Source organism: Schistocerca piceifrons, chromosome 3 (assembly GCF_021461385.2).
Source record: "Schistocerca piceifrons isolate TAMUIC-IGC-003096 chromosome 3, iqSchPice1.1, whole genome shotgun sequence".
Taxonomy (NCBI): Eukaryota; Metazoa; Arthropoda; class Insecta; order Orthoptera; family Acrididae; genus Schistocerca; species Schistocerca piceifrons.
In genome coordinates this window covers 849,354,315-849,359,919 of record NC_060140.1, presented here as the reverse complement: position 1 = coordinate 849,359,919, position 5,605 = coordinate 849,354,315, and the positions used below count along the sequence as shown (strand labels likewise).

The 5,605-nt window shown below is 44.9% G+C and overlaps 1 non-coding gene across 1 annotated transcript; it reads left to right on the top strand.

The window, feature by feature from the left end:
• Window positions 1-5,228: 5,228 nt before the first annotated feature.
• Trnat-ugu lies at window positions 5,229-5,303 on the top strand. Its single transcript has one exon. It is a non-coding gene; the product is annotated as a tRNA-Thr (tRNA).
• The last annotated feature ends 302 nt before the right edge of the window (window positions 5,304-5,605 follow it).

Sequence of the window (5,605 nt, the reverse complement as noted above, 5' to 3'; positions counted from 1 at the left end):
GCACACAGTTTTAATCTGCCAGGAAGATTCGAACTTTCGAGGTGATCTTACTAACAGGACACAGGACTTTCCTTTTTCCCTTATAACATTTCCATGGATTACAAAGATCTCATTCATGTTTATTACAAACAGAACAAATGACTAGCATATGGCCAAGGGAGGAAGTGTACGTTTCAATGGTGCGCTTCAGGGTGTTCTGCCGGTTTCTACTTCTGTGCATAAAGTGTTAAGAACAACTCTGCACAACAGCCGGAAGAACATCATTAATAAATCATGCGGAGAAACTTGAGAGATGAAATGCGAGTTTTAATCCCGATGACGTAGGAATTTTTCGTCCGGTCATTTCCGTAAACAAATTGTGTTAGCTGCGTAGCAGATACAGCCGACGGGCGCTGCGGCCGCGAATCACGTTGAGGAGCACGTCAGTTCGCAACTGATGCGCTGGCCCTGCCCCGTGGCCTCAGCGCCCGCGCCCACTTGATCTGCCTCGTGCCGTGTGAGGAGAGTGAGGGCAGGGTACGGAGCAGTGACTGGGGGCGAGTACGTCACCGTGCGACTGCCTGTGTGTGCGCTTACCGCCTCGCCGCTCTTTTAGCGTGTGGCGCGGCCTCTGACGTGACGTGTCGTGTCGTGCCGTGCCAGACGGGCCCACGCGCGGTGAATCAGCCCCGCTGATTGCAGGGGATGGGGCCGGCCGCCACCGCTGGCCGGGGGCCAAACGCACGCACACACGCACACAGAATCCTCTCTCTGTCCATTCCCTCGCAGCCACAACAAGTCAACTGTTACGCGACCACACAGTCTCATAAATTCACTGGCTCGTTACCCGGCGTTGCGCGGTTACTTAATTTTATGTCAGCACATTCCCCTCCCCACCCCACCTCTCCATTAACAGGGCTGATGTGCAATGGGGACAGCCACCCATCAGCCAAGGACACCCCCTCTGTTCACGCCACGAATGCCTTTGGATACCAACACTAATATCAGGTATTTTTTTAAAAACACACACACACACACACACACACACACACACACACACACACACACAGGGCTGCCAGGCGTCTCGTCGCCCAGTGTTTCCTAGACAGCAAGTGATACGTCTATCAAAACCAGTGGAAAGAGCTCTTCACATTACGCACTCATGCCTTAGTTGTCACCCTGTTTCCATCCCCAAACTCAATACCCACCCTTACGTGCCAATCCTCACGAGAACTTTTACCGACAGGCCTTAGCAACCCGCAGCACTATGTACTCGTCGTTTTCGACTATTTTTATTTTATCCCCTTCCCATACTCACTAGGGGCTGTCAAGCAGTCGGAACTGACACCAATCACCACAGCAACATCTATCGGTTATTTTCACTTGTGATCTCCTTCCAACGCACACGGCCACTCTTAACAATTAAAGGGAGCTTTATTTAGCCGGCACTATCCTCCCCCCCCCCCCCCCCCACCAAGTTTCTTTTCTTTCCCACATATTAACTCATTTCTGTAGCAATTTAGTTTGCAATTGCTACAACCGTCCAAAATTATGCCTTCATAACAGCAACTCGCCCCTTACAAATAGTTCCGTAACACCCGACCGTAATTGTTTCCTGGCACTGAACAGTTAAGTGAACCAATCTTGATTAAAGTTGCTGAAGTGTTCCGCGCGCGCGTGTGTGTGTGTGTGTGTGTGTGTGTGTGTGTGTGTGTGTGTGTGTGTGTGTGTGTGCGCCCCCCTTCTTTCAAACGGAAATATATATTGAATCCCACGTGCAATATATATGTCTCACACGTACGATTTGAACAATTCCGTTTGAAGGATCGCATTGTTAATGTAATCTTAAGTTCGAAAGCTGGCTTGATGCAGCTCCCCATGCTGCTCTGTCCTGGGCAAGCCTCCTCTTAAGTCTCCGTAACTACTGCAATTTAAATCCACTGAATCTGCGCATTGTATTAAAGCTCTCGCCTCCCTCTACATATTTCAACAGTCGCTTTCGGTCTATAAAGAATGTGGACTCCAACTCCAGCAGCAAAATTTTGGAGTTTACTGGGGTACATTTTATGAGCGTTTTAGTCTAATGCACTGTGGTCACTCGTTACAGTGTAATTGCATTTCATTTGCTTTCTTACCCCGAATTATCTTTCTTTCTGTAGGGCCTTGAAAATGACTTGACAACAGTGCTTATGTCGTCAATACGCGCTGTGTGTATTGCCTGGAAAAGCAGCGGTTCCTCTGCCCCGTGGTACTTGCCGTCCACACCAGTAATGCCCACTTAAAGTTGCGACCTCGAACTTGCATCCCAATGAACGATCATGTCCCGCCTTTGTTTTCCTGCCGTGAGAGTAATGTATAACCTCGTCTGACACGACGTCACGATGCGTTATAATAACTACTGAGTACATTATCGTATTTGCAATATCTAATAACTACCACAGTACTAAACAGGTAGTTACGTTACACTCTAATCAATTCACAGTGAACAGAAATGACCTGCTAATTACTACAGTTCAGAATTCAAAATACTGTCCATGACAGGCGGAGGTGTTCTACATTTTTTTAATGTTAAAGAGCTGAGAATTTTCTTCTGAGTGACTACACAAGTGGCTGTTCTTGTTAAGTCATGCGCAGATACGATTCAAACCGTACTATCCGAACAGTTTTGTATTACATGGATGGGGAGAGAGAAGCGACGGTACGACAGTGGTGACTGTAGCAATCCTTGAGGGTAAATGAGAATCGTGTGTCAGATGTATTCGATGATTGTGTGTGTGTGTGTGTGTGTGTGTGTGTGTGATGCATATCCGTGCGGTGTTTGTTTTGTTTTATTTTATTTTATTTTTGGGCGCTAAAACAACTAGGGTCATGATGCGCCCACATCAGAACTTTACAACACGAAGACGAAAATGGACTTAAAGACGACTACACGTCCCAGATCACGTAAGTAACAGATTCACCGTCCTTACGGCGGAACAGGCAACCGTAAAAATAGTTTTCCCGTCGGTCAACAGATGTCACAGGCGACGCTACAATGCTAACTGACCTGTCCATGTCGCAGAATTGGCAACGCTGTATCTTCGGTGATGTGAATGACGCTGATTTGCGTTCGGCTAGAGAGCTGCATGCGAAATGCATTTGTCACACTGGTGACTGTAGCTCATGATCGGCTGTGGTTTTTCCCGAGTTTTCAATCTAAGAATGTAGATTAGCTCCTGTAATTCTACAAACCAAGTTTATTTTTCACAATCATATGCGAAATGAAATAAATGAAAAGTAAAACACAAACATTTCTCATGAGTTACTGTTTAAATGCAGACTGTATTGCAGTCGCAAGGGTGTTACACTCGCCTTCCAAGCCGTCTTTTTCTCTTTGCTATACAGCTCTTCTGATACGGATTATGGTGGTAAAAAAGATCTCCACATGCAGGTTAACACTAGAAAGTTTTCAAAATCCGCACTCGGTTATGATGCGAATTAAGGCTGGACATATTTCAGTGACAGTCATTTCAAATTTAAATTCTTTTACTTTGCATGTAACTTAGCGTAAATGATACAAGAGTGGCACAAAGCGATGACTTTTGGATTGTTGTTGAAAAGGGGCTGCAAACGCAGTAATATACAAGTGAAAGCGTGGTTTTCGAGCATATTCTGGCGGTGTCAACTTTGAAGAGCCACAGACGGCAAACCATTAATTATGTTAAAAATTTACTTTGTACAGTTTAAAGATAACCCGCAAATATTCGCAACAGACGTACGCTTTTATCTGCAACATAGTTATTACTGGGGATATCCGCACTCGCGCAGACCTGTTACTATAAGTAGTGTTGTTTTCAAGTGAAAGCTTTGTGAGGATTATTAGCGCACAGATAAAAAAAAATTAAAATAGGCAGCGTCTATAGTTTGCATGTTATGCTCGTTCTCTTCTATTCTCCTCCCTTCATTCCAGTATAAACGCTTGTTCACAAGTATAAACGAATGGTAGTGAACATTGGCGAATTATCTGTGAATACTCGTTTGCAGCAGTGTAAACGAGGTTTTACACTTGTTCGCTTCGTTCGCTCTAGTATAGACGAGGATTTAGAGGGACCGATAATCTAGCAGTTAGATGACGGCTATTATTCATTTATTTCACTGTTGCGATTTCAGCTCTAGAGCCATTTTCAAGTACCAAGAGAAAGGTCTTGTAAGGTAATGCTTCTTAAATTGTTTACCAAATGTTACCACACTATTCTTTGCATTTTGTTATCCATATGTTACATTGGTTTCAGTTTTCACATTGCACACAAAAATGCCTCTACATCCAAAATTACAATGGTGAAGTGAATAAACAGTTTTAAAAAGTCCAAATTGCAGCAAAGATTTCATTTAAAAATTATATGATATGATTCTTGTACAGGAAGGGCTGCCACGTTATATCGAATATAACATCGACAAAATTTAAAGAGGATCGAATTCTTTTGGCTCTTTAAAGTCTTACTCGTAACTAATTTATTGATTTACCTGAATTTAAAATCCACTCGCGTAACCTTTCTTTATCTTTGACGGGAAATCTGAACATTTTTAGTTCAGGATTTGTTCGTATACTCCCTCCACAATCGATATACTTGTAGGTCCTCGGTATGACGACTCGATCCACTACCACCGCCGCCCACCGGTATGTCAGAAACAGCTGTACTTCACAGACGCTAAATAGTGGAAAGCTGCACGCGTTCGGCCGATGTTGCCACATATTTCACAGAACGGAGTGCCATCTAGTGGTTGATTCCAGAAGTAAGGGTGTGACGCTGTTGCCACCTGGTGGCCGTTCCCTGACAAGGGTTGCCTGCTAGACCAAGCGATCGGGCAATCTGTTTCTTACGTGATCTGGGCTACACGTTAATCCTAACAGACAGAAGAGAAGGCAGCTAAAAACACGGACTTGGAGAAAGGTCCATAAAATACGCCATACAGAAACGGAGGTCCTGAACTAAAAATTAAATGATATGAAGATGGCATCTGTTCTTTCGGACATGTTCGAAAGAACAGATGCCATCTTGATATCGTTTAAGGCTAACCGGCTGATGACCTCCTCCAGTGCGGATGCACACGATTTGCCTGAACTCTTACGAGACTCGGTGGACTTCCTGCCTCGAGTATTGGGTGTAATGGCAGGAGCACTACGAATGTAGTGTGTGGACTGTAAGTTGAGAATGTGGGTCTCACGGGGAGCGTTGCCGATAAATCCGTGCAGTCGAACTATCCTCTGTGCCCTCGGTGGCTCAGATGGATAGAGCGTCTGCCATGTAAGCAGGAGATCCCGGGTTCGAGTCCCGGTCGGGGCACACATTTTCAACCGTTGCCGTTGATGTATATCAACGCCCATCAGCAATTAATAGTATTGATTTAATTGTAATTTAAAAATTAAATGGCCTTCGCCATATTGTTACGATGGATAAAATGTGAAACGCGATCGACAGCCCGCGCGTCTTTCGCTAAAACGGCCGATAACTTAGACGGCAAATATACATCAGAATGTAAGTGTCGAGGAGAGGTCGTCCCAGCTCCTGGATGAGGCTTAATAGCCCAGAGCTTGTTCCCATGAAGGGAGGACCAGTGGTCAGGCCAAAGTGTCACCACCTGCTGA